The sequence below is a fragment of the Dama dama genome, chromosome 31 (genome assembly GCF_033118175.1).
Source record: "Dama dama isolate Ldn47 chromosome 31, ASM3311817v1, whole genome shotgun sequence".
NCBI lineage: Eukaryota > Metazoa > Chordata > Mammalia > Artiodactyla > Cervidae > Dama > Dama dama.
This window is the reverse complement of record NC_083711.1, coordinates 25,840,366-25,863,887: the sequence shown is the minus strand read 5'-3', so window position 1 is coordinate 25,863,887 and position 23,522 is coordinate 25,840,366. Positions and strand designations below refer to the sequence as shown.

Sequence of the window (23,522 nt, the reverse complement as noted above, 5' to 3'; positions counted from 1 at the left end):
TGCTGAAGGGTAAGCAGAAAGAACTAATGAAATGAAATGTTTAACTTAGATTTAAGAAAAGAGAGCTGTTTGAGAATTCACACAATCATTCAGTTCCTTAACAGCTATTTATTTAGAGCCTAGTAGCAACTAGCTGGGGCTTCCCTGGTGGCTCAGTGATAAAGAATCTGCCTGCCATGTAGGAGCCACAAGAGATGCAGATTCGATCCCTGGGTCGGGAAAATCCCCTGGAGGAGGGCATGGCAACCCACTCCAGTATTCTTGCCTGGAGAATTCCACGGACAGAGGAATCTGGTGGGCTACAGTCCATAGAGTCACAAAGAGTCAGACATGACCGAAGTGACTGAGCATGCATGCATGCATTTACTTGTCATTGACCCAAATGCTAGAAATGTGTTGAGAAGAAAAGCAGATACTGTGTGTTCTATGGGCCAGGTGTCATCTTATGGGAAAAGATAGTATTCTAATAGTTACTACAATAAATATAAAATGACAACTGTAAGTGTTGCTACTAAGCAACCCAGTGTTTCTCAACTGAGAGTGATTTTGCCCCTCCTAGGAAACGGTTGCCAATGTCTGGAGATGTTTTTGAGTTGTCCCGATTGGGGGAGTTTTCTGTCTTTCAATTGGTAGAAGCCATGGGTTCTGTTTAACATCTTACAACACAAAGTATAGGCCCCACAATAAAGAATTATCTAGATCAAAATGCCATTGTGCCAAGGTTGAGAAATCCTGAAGTAATTCCACCATTCTTCATACAATAAAAGCCCTTAATGGCAGGGGTGCTCTTATTTTTAACACTGACGTAAAAATATGCCTAGAAATGTGCCTGTCGTATAATAGGTACAGGCATCCCTTAGTATACATAGGGGGATTGGTTCCAAGATTCACCAGATACCAGAATCCATGAAAATTTAGGTCCCTTAGTCACCCCTGTATCTGTGAGTTCTGCATAAAAAATCCAAGAATGTTTAGGTCTTTCACTCCTGTATCTGCATGTTCTGCCTGGTGGGATTCTGCATTTGTAGATTTAAGCAACCAACAGTCATAAGCATCCTATGAAATCTGCAGTCGGTTGAATCCATGGATGAAGAACCCATGGACACAGATGACAGCAAAGTTTAGTAAATATCTATAGGGTAAATGAATTAGTTGTGAGTGACTACCTGAAAGAGTGAATTGCATTTTCAAAAGTTTGGTCTGAGAGTAGGTAGGTTATGTTAAGAAGCTGAAAGGCAGCTGGAGAGTCTGGAATCAAAGCAAACTGAAGGATGGTTCCATTGATAAAACCATTGAGGATGGGCTTATAGATGTTAAAAACCTATTTGCAAGACTTGATCACTTGATCTTGATCAAGTGTGTAAAATCTAAATTGTTCCTCCTGAAATGTCATAGTTTCTTTTTGTTCTACTTTCATTGGAGAACACATTATACACGTTTAAGTGCATCCAATCCTTTTTATGGTCAAAGAAATATAAAACATCCTCAGCCTATCATTTTTTGTCTTTGCTGATTTCTGTTTTCCAAGTCCTCAGAATTGTGGTCTAGTTCAAGAGCACCAGACAAGAATCATTTAATGACTTAGATAATTTTAGGTGTAAGGACAGATAAGGTCAAGGCATTGGGTTCCTGAGAGTGACAGTTCTTGAGGGTGGGGGTGGGATGCTGGAACAGAAATCGGATGGATATTTCAAAAAAGCTGCACAACTGTCTATTTCTGCCATTTGCATACAACCAAAAAAGCAGAATCTGGCAGGCTACAGTCCATGAGGTCACAAAAGAGTCGGACACGATTTAGCGCCTAAACAACAACATCATAAAAGTGGGACATTACTTTCTCCAGTGATGTGCTCTGACACCCTGGATGAGGCAGTATCTACCCTTTACTAACTCTCCAAGCACCCTGTCTGTGATTTCCGAATGATGCCTACATTATAAATATTTTCCATTCTCCTTTACCAGTGGGAAAAAGGATTAAACAGTTTGTGAATTAAACGTGGTAAAAATGATACTGATAGTGATTACATTTGTGAAAATCTTAGAACATATCATCCAAAGCACCAAAATATTAGAAAATTGCTCTCTCTCTCTGTAATAATATACTCTAAACAGTTTACCTTATTTGTGATTACCAGAACTATAGCTTTCCTTCATCAAAAAGGAAAATATGCCCTACTGTGTACATTCACTCACATTTTTTCCAGTCACTACTCCTAAGGGCGTAGTAGTAGCTCTCCACATCTGAAGGCAAAAAGGTGCCTGGGAATACATGGGGAGAGTAAATGAGGAAGGAAGGGAGAGGCGAGGGGGCATGCAGCTGACTGTATTTATCTCTACTCATTTTGTGTTCCATTCTGTTTGAAGGGAGAGTGTAGCTAAGAAATAGGCATAATTAACAAATCATTTACATAGTTTAGCCATTTTAAATGAAATCATTTATGTGCTATCTAATATTCTTCTTTTTGAAATTGTGTTACTGTATACTTTTGTATAGTTTGTATGATTGTATTATGTATCTAAACAGCTGATTAACAAATATTAACAAATAATTAACAAAATTCAATCACTTAAAGTTCACTTTGTAAAACTGTGTGTGTTTCTGTGTGAATCTTCCACTCCTTTAGGGCTCCCCTGGTAGCTCAATGGTAAAGAAACTGCCTGCTGATGCAGGAGATGTGAGTTCCATCCTTGCGTCAGGAAGATCCCCTGGAGAAGGGAATGGCTACAGTATTCTTCGTGGGAAATACCACGGACAGAGGAGCCTGCTGGGCTACAGTTCGTGGGGTCGCAAAAGAATCAAACATGACTTGGTTGACTAAACAACAACTAAGCCTTTAACATTGACCTAACTGAAACACTCAGAGAGTCATAAACTGAAATTTTAGAAAAAGTAGCTAAAACCTAGCAGAGGCCATTCCTGGGATCCCTTTCAAATCCTGAGGGGAGAAGTGGAAAACCTGTATCAATCTGTTGCCCACTGTGAAGCTTTTCTAGTACAGGTGAGGTTTCATTTTCTGGTAGATGGAGGAACTTCAGGACTAATTGTGTCTACATCATGGCATTTATTGAACTTGACTAAATCAAGAATGGAGCCATGATCTGTGAGCTGAGCAATCCTCACTCCCGTGTAAGACAGTGATTCCTATCCCCATGTGACCATTAGCATCACCCTGGGGATCTTTCAGAGTGCATGTGCCTTGGACCCATTCCTAGATGTTCTGCTTCTATAGGTCTGGAGTGGAGCCTTGGCAGAAAAGACTCCTGAGTAAGCCCGGTGTACCTTCTGAATTAGAAATCACTGATCTTGAGTTTTCTTCTCATATTCATGCTATGAGGGTCCCTAGTATTTGGAGAGTTCCTCCCTGGACAAAATATGAAGAGATTCCATTCTTTAGGACAGTGACATGCTACTCTATGAGTTTTGGGTATAGATTAACTTAACTTGTCCTGTGTTTCTTCCCACGTTTTGCTTATGATTCATGCTTTTTACAAAAGCGAAGCCCTACATATTTTTGCCCATGTTTAAATAATGTTTCAAATAGTATTTCTTATAGTGTAAAATATAATGTTGCCAACTACTAATTTAGTCTAAAAGATTCCTTTTCTAAGCAATATAGATTAATAGATCCTGTATGCTTTTTTGAGAAATATAATTTAGAAAAATATTTACAGAGGCAAAGAAAATGAAGGAAATAAAAGGTATAAATAATAGATTAATGCAGAGTACCTTTATTGCCTAACTCATTAGAATATAGTCACCTTGAAGTTCCCACATATTTTAATTAAAATGTCATTCATCCTTTATATATTTAAAATAATATAGAAATGGCTTATTTTCAAATTAATACTTCAATTGTGTATTATACACACAAAGAAGAAACCATAGCCTTGTTTTTATTCATTCAGTAGACATAATAAAAACTTTATCAGTAATTTAAAAATATAATTGCTCCCTTTATAATGCTGCTAATGAGGTCTTAGTTGCGAGTTCAGTCTTATCTTGTTGGACTTCTCAGTGCATTTGACTTGGGCAGTCATCCTGTTTGAAATTTTGTTGACTCATGTGATTCTCCACGTTCTCTTCCTTCTAATCTCTCATCAGTCCTCCTCTCTGTCTCCAGGAACACTATTATCTGTCATTCTGGAATCCCTTCTCCCCACAGTCTCTGGAGTGTTCTTAGGTGAGCAAATTGATTCCCGTAGTTGCAGCTCTCACTAGTGGGGTTTCCCCATTTTCTATCACCAATAAAATGATTTCCCTGCGTCACACATTCAGTGCCCTCTAGGTGGCTCTAGAGTGAAGTCGCTCAGTCGTGTCCGACTCTTTGCGACCCCATGGACTGTAGCCTACCAGGCTCCTCTGTCCATGGGATTTTCCAGGCAATAGTACTGGAGTGGATTGCCATTTCCTTCTTCAGGGGATCTTTCCAACCCAGGGATCGAACCTGGGTCTCCCACATTGTAGACAGACGATTTACTGTCTGAGCCACCAGGGAAGTCAGGAAGACAAAGTGGCTCTAACCGTGTCTTAAATTTTAAAGCTGTATCTCAGCATTTCCTCTTCAAATTTGTTGTTACTTTTACACTTTCTATCCTTGGTGATGGCATCAGAATGAACCAGTTTTCCAAGCTAAAATTTAAGTCATCCGTGATTCCTCCTGAAACCCCATCACCCATATCTGACTTCCTAATACAGCTTTATAAATATTTCTGGAAACGTTTCTTCCTCTCCCTGTATATTCCCATTGCTCTCATTTAAGGCTCGCATCATCTCTCTTTTGAACTGTTATAAAACCCTCTTAATTTGTTTCTCCATTCCAATTTTTGCCTGAGCAATATACAATTAAATAAAAATCTTAACATGTTACCCTGCACATACACTGAAAGATATCAACTGTGTATAACAGGAATAGCAAATATAGCACCAATGCCATGACTCCCTTGCAACCATGGAAATTTTAGCAACTAAAATATCCGAAATAAAAAATCCTATTATTTGTTCAGAATCTTTCTCAAAACAGAAACCAGTCCAACCAGTTACATCATAAAAGCTTTGGCATTAAGAGTAAATTCACTTGCCATGTAGATTAGAATAACCCCCCTGTCCCCAGCACAACACAAGTTCATCCATAACCTGGCCTCTGTCAAATTCTGCAGTTTCGTTTCCATCCACTCACTGACTTGTACATTATGTATCAATAACACTTCAGTGACAGCCTTTTTTTTTTTTTTTTAATTCTTTTACAGCATGCTGTTCCTTCTCTCCAGGCTTTTGCTTATGCTGACCGCTTTGTCTGGAGGCTTACTCTTCACCCCCAACTTTTTGCCAGTTCCAATTCCAGTTCATTCTTACCTGTCCTTGTAGAGCCAGTCTAGTCCACACCCTCCTCCTGACTCCAATGAGGTGATGACCCTAATACATTTCCTGTAATATCCTGTGCGCTTTTCTATTAAGGACTGTCATTACTGTTATTTTTCTTGATTATCATATTTTCCAGTGATGTGTTTGTCTAACTTACGAGATGATACTTATCTTCAAGCAGAAACACAGTTTTATTATTTTTTTGCAATCTGGGGACAACTACAACAGTAACTAACACATAGCCAAGCACTATGTAAGCTGAATTAATTTTAACAATGTATTGCTGTAAATGGAGCAAGGTAGGTGTATGTAGGAGAGGTTTTCATCTTTCTTTAAAGCAAAATCCATTAACTTTTGACATATTCTCTCCAGCCTGATATAGTCCACTCCAGTTCACCTAATTAATTCCTGTTGTCAGGTTGCTATAGGAGTTAAAGTTTTAGACATTTGTCTAAATGCCAGATATGCTAGACACATTTTACATAAATGTATATATTTAAATGATGACTGAGTTAATGACTTCAGAGAATACAATTTTTTTTGAAATTGCTTCTAAATACCTAAATTCTGTAGTTTTTGGCTATGAATTATTATCACATATCATCCATCAAAGTTTTATATATATTTACATATACACATATGTATGTATATAGTATTTATTTGTCTTTGCCCATATTTAAAAGAATACATCTTGACTTGATTATTGGTGCAGTGTGAGTACTATTTATTCATCACAGACATATGCTTTGCCTTCATATGTCTGCAGAACATCTAATAAGTGTTTCGATAGTAAGACTTTTTTTAACATAATTCACACTGTTTTTCTAGTCTTCTTACTCATAAACTGAAGGCATAACTTTACTTTCCATGAAAGTAGGTATATGTGCCCTGCATAGCCTGGAGAAATTTTCAATTAAAATCTACTTGGTTGTAACAATGTATTTTTAGAGTCCTCAGTTAAAAAAATCAAGTTTTCTTGAATTTTTGCTTGTATGTTTTTTGTAAAACTAAACATAAATGATTATATGTTATCATAGGTATTTCTATATTATCTGAGAATGAACTTTTGGTCAAGGTTGTGTGTGTGTGTGTGTGTGTGTATGTTGTTTAAAAAGAATATGAGAAGAAAGAGGCAGAGGGAAAAGGGTTCAGTTTCAGAATACAATAGGTGTGTAATTTGTTCCAATAATACATGAACTTTTGAACTGGAATTTAGGTGAATTGGATCTCATATTTGACATGGAATGTTTTGAAAATGATGACACAGCAATATGAAATATTTCCACTTGATTCACTGAAAATCAGTAAATAGCACAAACGTAGTTTTCTCTTTGGTGTCTGGATATAATCTGGTGACTCCTAGATTTGGAATGTGTTGAAATATAATTGTCTTAAAATATGAAACAATATGTGCACTAGCCAATTTACAGAAATGAATGGGAGGCTCTCCAGAAGTGTCATAAAATTGCAGGGAAAAATATCTGTAAGATGAATAGAAATAGTTCCCTTTTTATCCTTGTTTTGAGTTAGCCAGGCAAACCAACCTCACGTGTAGGAAAATGGAGAAGGAAAATGTGCCCAAGGAAACAGACTTATTCCTGGCCTTAACAAGTTGTGTTTTCATGTGTGAGAGTACAGATAGGAATCACTTCCTCTGAGTGATGGTATAGCCCAATTCATTCCTAGTGTTCCCTGAGCACTTACTACATACCGGGGATGATAAATAAAAACAAAGAATTGATCCCACCTCATAAAGTTTGCAAGTTAGCAGCAGAGAGAGGCAGGTTATTCAAATACACAGAAATAAAAGTAAAATGTTCACTGTCAAAACTGCTAGAAGATGTACTGCAAAGGAATAAACAGGGTGGTGGGGAAGGCCTGTCTGAAGAGGTGATACATCAGTTATTTGGAGGATAAATGTGAGGTAGGCAAAAAGAAAGAGAAGAGAGCTATACAGTATCTCTGTTATGAACATATACGTTCTTATAAAACACACACGCTAACTTCAGACTGTTACTGATATCTGAGGTGGCATGGAGGGGAGATGAAATATGTTGGATAGAACTGTGGCTACAATAAGTATTTATTTAGCTCACATCCTAAAAAGGAGAAGATAATAAACATTTTAGTAAATAAATATATATTTGTTGTTATTGTTTATTCACTAAGTTGTGTATGACTCTTTGTGGCCCCATGGACTGTAGCCCGCCAGGCTCCTCTGTCCATGGGATTTCCCAAGCAAGGATCCTGGAGTGGGTTGGCATTCCCTTTTTCAGGAGATCCTCCTAAAGCGCGGATCGTACTCACATCTCCTGCATTGACAGGTGGGTTCTTTATCACTGACCCACCATGGAAAGCCATATCATGTGAGGTAGTAATAACTGCTATGAAGAATAAAGCAAACAGGAAATGGAAGGCTTAGGGAAGGATGCCATTTCAGATTAGGTGGTAAGGGAAGACCCTTCTAGGCAGACCCCTGAATGAAGAGAGATCATTAACTATGTCGTGTTTTGGGTTTTTTTTTTTTTTTTTTTCTTTTAAGAGCTAGAGAAAAAGATGACTTTGGGAACATGGTTCAGTTCAGTTCAGTTCAGTCGCTCAGTCATGTCCGACTCTTTGCGACCCCATGAACCACAGCACGCCAGGCCTCCCTCTCCATCACCAACTCCCGGAGTTTACTCAAACTCATGCCCATCGAGTCGGTGATGCCATCCAGCCATCTCATCCTCTGTTGTCCCCATCTCCCCCTGTCCCCAACCACTCCCAGCATCAGGGTCTTTTCCAACGAGTCAACTCTTTGCATGAGGTGGGCCAAAGTATCAGAGTTTCAGCTTCAGCATTAGTTCTTCCAGTGAACACCCAGGACTGATCTGTAGGATGAACTGGTTGGATCTCCTTGCAGTCCAAGGGACTCTCAAGAGTCTTCTCCAACACCACAGTTCAAAAGCATCAATTTTTCAGCGCTCATCTTTCTTCACAGTCCAACTCTCACATCCATATATGACCACTGGAAAAACCATAGCCTTCACTAGATGGACCTTTGTTGGCAAAGTAATGTCTCTGCTTTTTAATATGCTATCTAGGTTGGTCATCACTTTCCTTCCCAGGAGTAAGTGTCTTTTAATTTCATGGCTGCAGTCACCATCTGTAGTGATTTTGGAGCCCAAAAAATAAAGTCTGACACTGTTTCCACTGTCTCCCCATCTATTTCCCATGAGGTGATGGGACCAGATGCCATGATCTTAGTTTTCTGAATGTTAAGCTTTAAGCCAACTTTTTCACTCTCCTCTTTCACTTTCACATGGTAATGCCTGTTTAATCAGGGTTGGAGAAGTAAAGCCTGTTCTATAATTCTTGATACTCCATACATGTGTATTTGAAGTATGTTAGAAATCATTAGATAATGTATATGTTTTTAGTCTGTGGGTATGACACTGCTGTCTACAAGGTACTGAAAGAATCTAGATTAGCACCAACAGTATGGTAGGAGTTTCATATGAGACACTCCTGGAGAAGTGGGTGGGTGCTAAACCAGTGAGTCCTTGCAAACTCTGTGGTGAACATCAGTCTTTATTCTCAAAGCGATGGGAACACATTGAAGGACTTTAAATGTGAGGAGGAGTAATAAGATTGGATCTGGGTTTTGAGGAACTTAAGAATCTCCATTTAGTCAAGCAGTTTTAAACTAGCATTGACAATTTGCCAGGCTCTGTACTTGATGTTTGCTGTTGTTATCTAGCTGATGAGTCAAGTCTGACCCTTTTGCAACCCTGTGAATGGTCATCCACCAGGCTTCTCTGTCCATGGGTTTCCCAGGCAAGAAAACTGGATTGGGTTGCCATTTTATTCTCAGGGGATCTTCCCAATCCAGAGATCAGACTCACATCTCCTGCATTGGCAGGCGGGTTCTCTATCACTAAGCCACCAGGATCCAGGGAGACATAGTAGTGATAGGTCTTTGTACTTAAAGAACTTGAAGTCTAAGAAGTGGGTAAAATTTTTGTGGGCATCTGTAGACAAACTCACTGTGGGGACACATTGAAAATCTCCCTGTAAGTTGTTTGTCCTATGCCTTTAGCAATGTGCATGTTATCATCTTTAATAAAGGATGGGCAATTGCCTTGATTTTATTGGCTTTGAGAATTTTGGTAACTCACTGGTTCATTTCTTGGGGAGAAAAATTTGTTTTTGTGTCATCGAGTAGCTTCTTATATGCCATTTTGCCAGTTTTGTATTGTATCTGTACAATATTTATGATTTATTTCCAAATTTGAGACTTTTAATATGAGAAGACCAAAAAGTTCAGGGTAAAAGAAGAATCATGTGAGGGGCTTGTTTTCTGTAAAAACAAAACAAAAACCACCCCTTTAGAGTGTTATTTGAGGATTGGAACTTTAAAGTTTTTGCCAAAAGGGGCATTTAAAATTCAAGTATCAGTGATAAAAGGACCTTTAATATTTTGGAGGTAGTATGTGTAATCTGTCCAATGAACATATTCTGAGTGATTCATTACTATTGAAAATCTAGAAGAAGTGATAAAGATGAACTCTTAATGAGAATATATGAATATATGGAAGGATGCTAAACAATTCCAAAGAATAGTTTAAGATCTTTTGAGAAATTCCCTCTGATTTGGGAATTTCCAATGACTGACATCAGTCTCCTGGTGTTTTATCATTTCCCACAAAAGTTAGCTAATGAGGTTCTTTGTTTGCCATGGTGGGAATGTTGTTTTTATTCAAACTTGGTCCTTGACCTATTCTCTTTAGTTGAGTAGAAAACAGTTACCAAGCTCCTTCATTATCTCAAGTGATTTATTGACCTAAGCATAAATTTCAGAGCAACTTAGATTTTATCTAAATAACTCAAATTGACACCATATAAAATAAGTCATCTTATATTCATCATAATATGAGACCAGTTTCCTTCCAGAACTTGGTAGACTATTAAATCTTACGAACATCTAAAACTCAATTATTATATTATGAAAAAAGTAATTTTGCCAAGACTATAGCATCTATAGATGATTCTGAGGAAGGGAAAAATGTATACCTAATAATGACATTTGCTTTTCATATAATCGTGGGTCAGTTCAGTTCAGTTCAGCCGCTCAGTCATGTCTGCCCCTTTGTGACCCCATGGACTGAAGCGTACCAGGCTTCACTGTCCATCACCAACTCCCTGAGCTTGCTCAAACTCATGTCCATTGAGTCGGTGATGCCATCCAACCATCTCATCCTCTGTCATCCCCTTCTCCTCCTGCCTTCAAACTTTTCCAGCATCAGTGTCCTTTTCAAATGAGTCATTTCTTCTCAGTAGGTGAGAAGTAGGCCAAAGTATTGGAGCTTCAGCTTCAGCATCAGTCCTTCCAATGAATATTCAGGACTGATTTCCTTCAGGATTGACTGGTTTGAACTCCTTGCAATCCAAGGGACTCTCAAAAGTCTTCTCCAACACCACAGTTAAGAAATATCCATTCTTCGGTGCTCAGCTTTATTTCTGGATAGAAACAATTAACTGAATAATAAATATTTTTATGCAAATACCAAAAGAGTAGAATTGTATCAAGTCTGATTTTCTTGTTGTTGTTCAGTTGCTCAGTCAAGCCTGACTCTTTGCAACCCCATGGACTACAGCATGCCAGAATTCCCTGTCCTTGACTGTCTCTCAGTATTTGCTCAAACTCATGTCCATTGAGTCAATAATGCCATCCAACCATCTCATCCTCTGTCACCATCTTCTCCCCATGTCCTCATTCTTTCCCGGCATCAGGGTCTTTTCCAGTGAGTCAGTTCTTCTCATCAGGTGACCAGTGTATTGGAGCATCAGCTTCAGCATCAGTCCTTCCAGTGAATATCCAGGATTCATTTCCTTTAGGATTTACCAGTTTGATCTCCTTGCAGTCCAAAGGATCCTTAAGAGTCTTCTCCAGAAAAACATGTACTTTTCATCACAGGGGACTAGAATGCAAAAGTAGGAAGTCAAGAGATACCTGGAGTAACAGGCAAGTTTGGCCTTGGGGTACAAAATGAAACAGGGGAAAGGCTAACAGAGTTTTACCAAGAGAATGCACAAGTCATAGCAGACACCCTCTTCCAACAACACAAGAGACAACTCTAAACATGGACATCACCAGATGGTCAATACAGAAATCAGATTGATTATATTCTTTGCAACCAAAGATGGAGAAGCTCTATATAGTCAGCAAAAACAAGACTGGGAGCTAACTGTGGCTCAGATCATGAGCTCCTTTTGCAAAAAATCAAGCCTGATAAAGTAAAGCATTTTATGTTCACACATTAGAATTGAATAAATTGATTGTTTGAATGTGGCCAAGGAACAAAATGAAGAGTAAAATAAGCTTATTTATAAAAGACAGAGAATGGGAATGCTAAAATCAGAAAATGAGGGAACTTAATTTTCAATTCTTTTCTATTTGTTGCTACTACATAGTTTCAACCCCAAAGGGGGCGGGGGCAAGCAAAAACAAAAACAGAATTGTGCTTCTGATTTGGAGAAACTTTGCCTCATTTTTCTAACTCAAAGTTTAAAGCAGTATGGTACAATAGAAAAGCAAATGGATTCAGAGTTTGCTAACTTAAGTTTGCTAACTAAGGTTTAGTTCTATCTTTTTCACTATCAATTAGATGAGGTTACATAATGATCATATAACCATTTTGTCTTCACTTTCCTGAATAACACTTACTTCATAAATTTTATGAGTGATAAGATGTAATTAGGGAACATGCTTAAAGAATTTTAACATATGACAGCAACATGAAGCTTTTAAGATATTACACTTTTAAGCTTTTACGATATTAAGGATTGCGAGAATTGACGTGATGATGGAAGAGTCTTCATTTTCAGAGGGTCAGTAAGATGGGGCTGCAGGAATTGGGCATTGGAGCAATAGGCACCCAGATCAAAACCCTGCTTTCTCCTCTTACCATCTTTCTGATGTTACGAAGTCACTTAATCTTCTAAAGTATCCATTTATTTATCCACAGATAGAAATAATAATTATGAGTCTTAACTAATACGTGTAAATGACCTAGGATGGTGTCCAAAGCTAAATGAAGCTCATTAAGTTCCTTTCTAGTGCATTGATTTAATCATTGTTCTTTTCAGATATTTACCTATAATACTTTACATTCAGTTATGTGTTGGAAAAATTTGAAAAAAGCATGTTGTTGTCCCATTTTACAGAAAGACCACATGGTGACATGAAGGAAAAACTCAGGCTCAAAGGTTTCCAATACCATAATAACATAACCAAGGTGATAGCTTAGAGCCTAAAGGAATCAGTGTAACATTTGTTTGGTTTTTGTTTTTCTCTTTCATCATCCTAATCTTCCAACTTTATCTAAAATCTTACTGGCTCCACACGTCCCCATTTCCCTGCTTTATCTATCTTCATAGCACTTATGACCATCTATTTTGTTATGTTTGTTTATTAATTTGCTTATTATTTGGGATAGTATGTAAAGTCAGAATGAGAATTTCTTATTTCCTTAATTAAAGTTACTAATTATTTTGTATCTTCCAAAATGAAAGTTGGGATATTTTAGGAATAAAATACTTAGCATTTAATTTATTGCAAGAGAAAACACATTTAAAAAGAGCGTGTATGCCCTTTTAATAAATATGAAACTTACTCTATCATGTATGTAATGAACATAGTTAAAAATCACACATACTAGACCTGTGTGATTTTTAAAATACAACGTATTTACCTGCATGGCGATTTTTACTCCAGAAAGGTATCAAACAGGACAATCTGACAGTCTGTATTGGGGTGCCATCACTGCTTTTTCCAGATCAACTGACAAGACCTCAGCTGGGTCCTTAAAATTACTTAAGAATCCTTTACAGCTATCCTCCTGGATATGTTCCAACTGTCACTTGGGAAAAAAAAAATCTCTGGAGACAGATATCTACAGCAGGTCTTTTGGCAGAAAACCAGTCATATCATCATCTCCAAAAGAGCCTTTGTTGGGAAAAAGACCTTATCAAATTCCTTGGATGTGAAGTTATTGTTGGGTTGGAACAACTCTTAAGCCATGCAATCACCATGCAAGGAAGCTGCAGCTTTTGAAAGGTCAGGAATGGGCTTATAGTGAGTTAGGCCATCTTAATATTGTTAGAGAATGACAGTGGTTAGAATACTAAAAAAGCATTAGGTCTTATAACCTTTTGTGAGAAGAATCTCTGTGGCATTAACTAAACCACAATTTCCTGGTATTATTAAAGAGACAAAGCCTAAAAGACTAATAATAACACTTTCCCTTCTATGGACATAGATTCAAAGTGTAGAATTAGGTCATTCAAGTTGTAGGGTGTAGAAAAGAAAATAAGGTGTGTAAAATCTAGGCAAAACAAATGTATTTCTCATGAAAAAAATCACAGTATGAAAAGGCAAAAAGATAGGACACTAAAAGATGATCTCCCCAGGTCAGTAGGTGCTTAGTATGCTACTGGAGATCAATGGAGAAATAACTTCAGAAAGAATGAAGGGATGGAGCCAAAGCAAAAACAACACCCAGGTGTGGATGCGACTGATGATGGAAGCAAGATCTGATGCTGTAAGAACAATATTGTATAGGAACCTGGAATGTTAGGTCCATGAATCAAGGCAAATTGGAAGTGGTCAACAGGAGATGGCAAGAGTCAACGTCAACATTCTAGGAATCAATGAACTAAAATGGACTGGAATGGGTGAATTTAACTCAGAAGACCATTATATCTACTACTGTGGGCAGGAATCCGTTAGAAGAAATGGAGTAGCCATCATAGTCAACAAAAGAGTCCAAAACGCAGTACTTGGATGCAATCTCAAAAACGGCAGAATGATCTCTGTTCGTTTCCAAGGCAAACCATTCAATATCACAGTAATCCAAGTCAATGCCCTGACCAGTAATGCTGAAGAAGCTGAAGTTGAAGGGTTCTATGAAGACCTACAAGACCTTTTAGAACTAACACCCAAAAAAGATGTCTTTTCCATTATAGGGGACTGGAATGAAAAAGTAGGAAATCAAGAAACACCTGGAGTAACAGGTAAATTTGGCCTTGGAGTACAGAATGAAGCAGGGCAAAGGCTAATACAGTTCTGCCAAGAGAACACACTGGTCATAGCAAACACCCTCTTCCAACAACACAAGAGAAGACTACACATGGACATCATCAAATGGTCAACACCGAAATCAGATTGATTATATTCTTTGCAGCCAAAGATGGGGAAGCTCTATACAGTTAGCAAAAACAAGATCGGGAGATGACTGTGGCTCAGATCATGAACTCCTTATTGCCAAATTCAGACTTAAATTGAAGAAAGCAGGGAAAACTACTAGACTATTCAGGTATGACCTAAATTTAATGCCTTAGGATTATACAGTGGAAGTGAGAAATAGATTTAAGGGACTAGATTTAATAGAAGAGTACCAGATGAACTATGGACAGAGGTTCATGACATTGTACAGGAAACAGGGATTAAGACCATCCCCAAGAAAAACAAATGCAAAAAAGCAAAATGGTTGTCTGAGGAGGCCTTACAAATAGCTTTGAAAAGAAGAGAAGTGAAAAGCAAAAAAGAAAAGGAAAGATATGCCCATTTGAATGCAGAGTTCCAAGGAATAGCCAGGAGAGATAAGAAAGCCTTCCTCAGTGATCAATACAAAGAAATAGAGGAAAACAATAGAATGGGAAAGACTAGATCTCTTCAAGGAAATTAGAGATACCAAGGAAACATTTCAGGCAAAGATGGGCACAATGAAGGACAGAAATGATATGGACCTAACAGAAGCAGAAGATATTAAGAAGAGGTGGCAAGAATACACAGAAGAACTACACAAAAGAGATATTCATGACCCAGAAAATCACAATGGTGTGATCACTTAACAAGAGCCAGACATCCTGAAATGTGAAGTCAAGTGAGGCTTAGGAAGCATCACTACGAACAAAGCTAGTGGAGGTGACGGAGTTCCCGTTGAGCTATTTCAAATCCTAAAAATTGATGCTGTGAAAGTGCTGCACTCAATATGTCAGCAGATTTTGAAAACTCAGCAGTGGCCACAGGGCTGGAAAAGGCCAGTTTTCATTCCAATCCCAAAGAAAGGCAATGCCAAAGAATGCTCAAACTACTGCACAATTGCACTCATCTCACACACTATAAAGTAATGCTCAAAGTTCTCCAAGCCAGGCTTTAGCAATACGTGAACTGTGAACTTCCAGATGTTCAAGATGGTTTTGGAAAAGGCAGAGGAACCAGAGATCAAATTGCCAACATCTGCTGGATTATCAGAAAAGCAAGAGAGTTCCAAAAAAAAAAAAAACATCTATTTCTGCTTTACTGACTATGCCAAAGTCTTTGACTGTGTGGATCACAATAAACTGTGGAAAATTCTTCAAGAGATGGGAAAACCAGACCACCTGTCCTGCCTCTTGAGAAATCTGAATGCCCATCAGGAAGCAACAGTGAGAACTGGACATGGAACAACAGACTGGTTCCAAATAGGGAAAGGAGTACGTCAAGGCTGTATATTGTCACCCTGCTTATTTAACTTATATGCACAGTACATCATGAGAAACGCTGGGCTGCAGGAAGTACAAGCTGGAATCAAGATTCCCAGGAGAATATCAATAACCTCAGATATGCAGATGACACTACCCTTATGGAAGAAAGTGGAGAAGAACTAAAGAGCCTCTTGATGAAAGTGGAAGAGGACAGTGAAAAAGTTGGCTTAAATCTCAACATTCAGAAAACCAAGATCATGGCGTCTGGTCCCATCACTTCATGGCAAATAGATGGGGAAACAGTGGAAACAGTGGCTGACTTTACCTTTCGGGGGTGGGGGGGGCACGAAAACCACTGCAGATGGTGATTGCTTTCATGAAATTAAAAGACGCTTACTCCTTGGAAGGAAAGTTATGACCAACCTAGACAGCATATTAAGAAGCAGAGACATTACTTTGTCAACAAATGTCCTTCTAGTCAAGGCTATGGTTTTTCTAGTAGTCACATATGGATGTGAGAGTTGGGCTACAAAGAAAGCTGAGCACTGAAGAACTGGTGCTTTTGAACTGTGGTGTTGGAGAAGACTCTTGAGAGTCCAGTGGACTGCAAGGAGATCCAACCAGTCCATCCTAAAGGAGATCAGTCCTGGGTGTTCATTGGAAGGACTGATGCTGAAGCTGAAACTCCAGTACTTTGGCCACCTGATGCAAAGAGCTGACTCATTGGAAAAGACCCTGATGCTGGGAAAGATTGAGGGCAGGAGGAGAAGGGGACAACAGAGGATGAGATGTTTGGATGGCATCACCGACTCAGTGGACGTGAGTTTGAGTAAACTCCGGGAGTTGGTGATGGACAGGGAGGCCTGGTGTGCCGCAGTTCATGGGGTTGCAAAGAGTCGGACACAACTGAGTGACTGAACCGAACTGAACTGAAAAATTTATAGTTTATTAATAAAGTCAGAAATTTACTGTTTTTAAATGGAACTTTATTTTTTAATCTTATTCTTCTGTGTTGATCCACATAGAAGGATATGGGTTTTCAAATAAAAATACAGTACCAGGAGACATCATGTAATATGAAGAGAAGCTAGACCTGAACCTCAAAGCTAAAAATGTGAAAGTTTTCTTGCCCACTATTCTTAAATGGCAGTACTCAGCGTAGTGGAAATCAATGGAAACATATGCTGTGATAATAAAATTAGGCTTTACTTTAAATATTATAGTATACATTTGTATGCATCTGTTTATATGTATACTCTTGCCTGGAAAATCCCATGGATGGAGGAGCCTGGTAGGCTGCAGTCCATGGGGTCACTCAGAGTCAGACACGACCGAGTGACTTCACTCTCACTTTTTCACTTTCATGCATTGGAGAAGGAAATGGCAACCCACTCCAGTTTTCTTGCCTGGAGAATCCCAGGGACAGGGGACCCTGGTGGGCTACTGTCTATGGGGTCGCACAAGGTCGGACACAACTGAAGCAACTTAGCAGCAGCAGCAGCAGCATTTATATGTAAAATAAGAAACTTATCTAGACATCAAAAAGGTTTTAACCCAGTTGGTCCACAGGTAATACAAAACATCTAAATTCAATTTTTTTAAATTGTTTAAACTTTTTGTTTTATTTTGGAGTATAGTTGATTAACAATGCTGTGTTAGTTTCAGCTATACAACAAAGTGACTCAGCCATATATATACATGTATCTACCCCTTTTCAGGGGGCTTCCTTGGTGGCTCAGAAGGTAAAGAATCTGCCGGCAATAGAGGAGACCTAGGTTCAATCCCTGGGTCTGGAAGATACCCTGGAGAAGGAAATGGCAAACCACTCTAGTATCCTTGACTGGAAAATATGGACAGAGGAGCCTGGTGAGCTACAGTCCAAGGGGTTGCAAAAAGTCAGAAATGACTGAGCAACTAACACTTTCACTTTTCACCCCTTTTAAATTCTTTTTCCAATAACTTGTTACAGAGTACTGAACAGAGTTCCTTGTGCTATATAGTGGGTCCTTGTTGGTTATCCATTTTAAATATAACAGCTTGTATGTTTCATTCCAAACACCCTACCAACCCCCACCATTCTCCCCTGTTAACCTTAAGTTCAAATTATATTTTAATAAATATTTGAAATATAATTCTCTATGGGCTTCCCTGGTTGCTCAGATGTTAAAGAATCTGCCTGCAATGCAGGAGACCCAGGTTCAATCCCTGGGTCGAGGATAAAGCATGCATATTTTATGTTAGAGATGTAACATGAAGACATAAAGTTGGTTGTTCCTGTGTGCTGAGACTGAAATGCTACAGTCTAATTCTGCTTTTCTTAAATGCATTAAGCAACTTTCTCTGTGGAATATACACTGTTGAGTCCTCTTATTCTGATGAAAGAACAAAAGACTTTAGGAATGAAAACATAGTTGTGTGTGCGTTCTCAGTCACTCAGCTCTGTCTGACTCTTTGTGACCCCAGGGGCTGTAGACCACCAAGTTCTTCTGTGTGGAATATCCCAAGCAAGAATACTGTAGCAGATTGCAGTTTCCTACTCCAGGGGACCTTTCTGACCCAGGGATTGGACCCAAGTCTCTTGTGTCTCTTGCATTGGCAAGTGGATTCTTTACCCCTGAGAATCCTGGGAAGCCCGAAAGCACAGTTAGATTTATACAACATTTTAAACTCTTTTGATTGTTTATATTGCATTTTTCTAAACAGGATATCTTTTGTTTTTTGGTGGCATCTTTAATAAACAGTAGTCTCCTCAGTGGAAGAGGAAAGCAGAAAATAAGAGAGCTTCTAATTAATTTCATATTAAAAATCATAATTTGACATTCACTTCTTCCTTCTCCAACTGTCTACAAAATCTTGTATCTCACACTCTGGTAATCTTACCCTAAAGTGGCAATGATTTATACTGTGTCTGTCACTTTGAGATGCATAGACATGTTTATTTATTATAACCCTGATATTAGAGTTGTTTATAAAGCCAAAACCCTAGTCTCTAGCCAAAGATATTTGAGAACACAAAATACATAATGGATTAAAATATATATTTCAGTGTTTAACCAAACTTGTTTGTGTACAGTGTAAATGTGTTCCCCCACAATACTATGTATATGTTTATATTTATATATTTGTAAGAGAGCTGACCTCTAAATAGAAAAATGTAGACACATTTTTACTTTATTACTTACCAAAATTTCAAAGAATGTAATTCATTCCAGGACTTTATTTCTCTTAAATATGGTTGGGTTAAGTTGCTTAAACTTTGGCTCACAGAAACAATTTTTATTTTTCAGAATTCTTTCCTCATGATTTAAGTATAATTGAAAAATTGTAGCAATAAAATCCACAAATATCTCTTATTACTAAATAATGCTTTATCTTCTTAGAGACACTAGTACTTTGACTAGCTACACTCCAAATGTTTAAATTTCACATTTGGAAACACTTTTTTATTCCATGTCTTTTTGATATCTGATGTAACTTTTAAACTGTGACTCTCATCTTTTGACATTCTGCAGTGGAAACATGAATTAATCATTGAGTTTGTCCAGCAAGCAGAATGACATCTTACTGTGATACTGTGAGCTTCCAGCAGGGCAAACACAGGCTGTACCTGAATTTACGGAACAAGAAAACATCCCCACAGGGGTGACATTGCTGCATGCTCAACTTCAGTCTCTCAAAATTCTAGATCTTGTTAGTACAGGGGTGGATTCTATTCTTTTGTAATGTTGACTCTGTTATTGCATTTTCTGAAAATGTAGCAGTTACTGTTAACAGCAACACAAACTGGGGGCCAGGGGTTACTGTCCATCTTACAAAGGCATTCATAGGAAATGGTTTAATAAGCCATTGTTATTGTTACAAAAATTGCATTTTATTAAGAATCACAAATGACTGTCCATATAATAAATATGTATTTTTAATGAAGATTAGTTGGATAGCAGATGATTTCATTACTGCCTATAGTTATACAAATCAGTTTAGAGAGGGGAACCATTTTTTAAAGAGCACTGTTAGACTTCCCTTGAAGACTGCCTAGTAAAAAGATTTTATGTGAAGTGCTACACGATAAACCGTGGAAAATTCTTAAAGAGATGGTAATACCAGACCACCTGATCTGCCCCTTGAGAAACCTGTATGCCGGTCAGGAAGCAACAGTTAGAACTGGACACTGAACCACAGACTGGTTCCAAATAGGAAAAGGAGTACGTAAAGGCTGTATATTGTCACCCTAGTTATTTAACTTATATGAAGAGTACATCATGAGAAACGCTGGACTGGATGAAGTACAAGCTGGAATCAAGATTGCCGGGAGAAATATCAATAACCTCAGATATGCAGATGACACCACCCTTATGGCAGAAAGTGAAGAACTAAAGAGCCTCTTGATGAAAGTGGAAGAGGAGAGTTTTTCACTCTGTTGGCTTAAAGCTAAACATTCAGAAAACTAAGATCATGGCATCTGGTCCCATCACTTCATGGCAGATAGATGGGGAAACAGTGGAAACAGTGGCTGACTTTATTTTTCTGCGCTCCAAAATCACTGCAGATGGTGATTGCAGCCATGAAATTAAAAGACGCTTACTCCTTGGAAGGAAAGTTATGACCAACCTAGACAGCATATTAAAAAGCAGAGACATTACTTTGTCCACAAAGGTCCATCTAGTCAAGGCTATGGTTTTTCCAATGGTCATGTATGGATGTGAGAGTTGGACTATGAAGAAAGCTGAATGCAGAAGAATTGGTGCTTTTGAACTGTGGTGTTGGAGAAGACTCTTGAGAGTCCAGTGGACTGCAAGGAGATCCAACCAGTCCATCCTAAAGGACATCAGTCCTGGGTGTTCATTGGAAGGACTGATGTTGAAGCTGAAACTCCAGTACTTTGGCCACCTGATGCAAAGAGCTGACTCATTGGAAAAGACCCTGATGCTGGGAAAGATTGAGGGCAGGAGGAGAAGGGGACAACAGAGGATGAGATGGTTGGATGGCATCACCGACTCAATGGACATGGGTTTGAGTAAACTCCAGGAGTTGGTGATAGACAGGGAGGCCTGGCCTGCTGCAGTTCATGGGGTCGCAAAGATTCGGACACGACTGAGCAACTGAACTGAACTGAATTGAACTGTGTTGGTTCTCTCATACCCTGCTTATAGTGTTCATGACAGTTTTTGCCAGTTTTGTAGCTCTTTCTTTTTCCCTTGTTCCCCCCCGCCCCACGACTTTTGTCACTGATTATAAGAAGTTTATGACTAGAATCCTGTCATTTAACTCTTTAGTTTAATTGGCCCTCCATATCCAGGGATTCTGCATCCACAGACTCAACCTACCGCTGTTTGGAAAGTATTAAAAATGTATTCTAGAAAGTTTCACAATGCAAACCTGAATTTTCTATTCAGATAACTCTTTACATAGCATTTACATTGTATAAGGTATTTTACTGCTCTAGAGATGATTTAAAGTGTATGGAAGGAGAGAAATAGAAGAGGGAGATTAATAAAATATACAGACTTCCAGATACAAAATAAATGAATCAGACGTATAAAATGGAGAGTGTGGGAAATACTGTTGTTGTTGTTTAGTTGCTAAGTTGTGTCCAATGCTTTCTGACCCCGTGGACTGCAGCACACCCAGTCTTCCCTGTCCTTCACTGTCTCCCATACCTTGCTCAAACTCATGTCCATTGAGCCAGTGATGCCATCCAACCATCTCATCCTCTGTCACCCCGTTTCTCCTCCTGCCTTCAATCAAATGAGTCAGTTCTTCACATCAGGTGGTCAAACTTGGAGTTTCAGCTTCAGCATCAGTCTTTCCAATGAATATTAAGGACTGATCTCCTTTACGATGGGCTGGTTTGATCTCCTTGCAGTCCAAGGGACTCCCAAGAGTCTTCTCAAGCACCACAGTTCAAAAGCCTCAGTTCTTCGGCACTCAGCCTTCTTTATGGTCCAGCTCGCACATCCACACGTGACCACTGGAAGAACCAGTAGTTCTTCGACTACATGGAAATTTGTCTGCAAAGTAATGTTTCTTCTTTTCAATACGCTGTCTAGGTTTGTCAAAGCTTTTCTTCCAAGAGCAAACCTCTTTTAATCTCACGGCTGCAGTGGGAATAATAGTCACCATCTGCAGTGGGAAATATAGTCAATAATTATGTAGTATCTTTGTAGGGTGACAGACAATAATGAGAATTATCATGATGATCATTTTGAAATAGACAGAAATATCAAATCACTTTGTTGTGTACCAAGAGCATAGTGTTGCAGGTCAATTATACTTCAAAGCAAATAAGCAAACTCACAGAAAAAGAGATCATATTTGTGGTTACCAGAGGTACAGCTATAGGGAGGGTGTATTAGATGAAGGCAGCCAAAAGGTCAAACTTCCAGTTATAAGATAAATAAGTACTTTGGACGTAATGTACATGACAATAAGATAAATAAGTACTGGGCGTGTAATGTACATGACAAGTATAATTAACATTGTTGTAGGTTAGATATGAGAGTTGTTAAAAGAGTGATCCTAAGAGTCCTCATCACAAGGAAAAATTTTTTTCTACTTATTTTTTTATCTGTATGAAATGATGGCTGTTCACTAAATATATTGTGTAAATGGTGAAGCGTGTAAATCAAATAATTATGCTGTATACCTTAAACTTATATAGTGCTATATGTCAATTATATCTCAAAAGAGGAAGAAAAAAATTTAAAGTATATAGGAGGGTTTGCATAGGTTACATGCAAATGCTGTGCTATTTTATAAAGGAACTTGAGCATCCAGGGATTTGGGTATCCTTGGGAAAGAGAAGGTCCTAGGACCAATCCCTTTCAGATACCAAGGGAGGACTATATCTCTCTTTACCAAGGAAAGGAGTTTTGAATGATGTAGATAAAATAAATATTGATTCAATAGGTCATTTATGCAGTTAGGAGTATGAAGCTTCACCAGGAAGATGGAACTTTTCCAAAGCAAAATACAGAATTCCACTCTTCTCTGCTCCTTTCTAATCTTGGGAGTTATGAAGCGTTAAGGAACTTAATGCTGTGGTATGAGGCTGGGAGGTGGATATTCTACCCCTAGTCCTGCCATAAACTAGCTATGGGCTACTGCTTTATTTTGTAAAGTGAGGGTGTTGGACCAGTTGATTTTTAAGTTACCTCCTAGTTCTAACATCAATTCTTTTCTAAAGAAGAGCACTAGAATTTCCTTACAGTAATTCTCTATCCCAGGTAATATCTCTCTTAAAACTCTGGAACATGGGACTTGATCTCACTCCAGGTTGAAATCTTGTGATCGTATCCACAAAATGGACTACAAGTTAGAACCTGTATTTTTTTTATTTAATTTTTATTTTTTAACACCAACAACATTTTCTATTACGGTATGACAATTAGCAGTGCTGTGATAGTTTCAGGCGAACAGTGAAGGGACTCAGCCATACATATACATGTATCCATTCTCCCCCATATCCCCGCTCCCGTCCAGGCTGGCACATAACATTGAGCAGAGTTCCATGTGCTATACAATAAGTTTTTGTTGGTTATCCATTTTAAATATATCAGTGTGTACATGATCTTCCCAAAGTCTGTAACTAACCCTTCCCCTGGCAGCCATGAGTTCATTTTCTAAGTCTGTGAGTCTCTTTTTGTTTTCTAAG

The 23,522-nt window shown here is 38.5% G+C and overlaps 1 long non-coding RNA gene across 1 annotated transcript in view; it reads left to right on the top strand.

Annotated features, from left to right (window-relative positions):
* The window catches only part of LOC133049964 (uncharacterized), a 147,246-nt gene that overhangs the window by 45,397 nt on the left and 78,327 nt on the right, over positions 1-23,522 (top strand). The window lies entirely within an intron of this gene.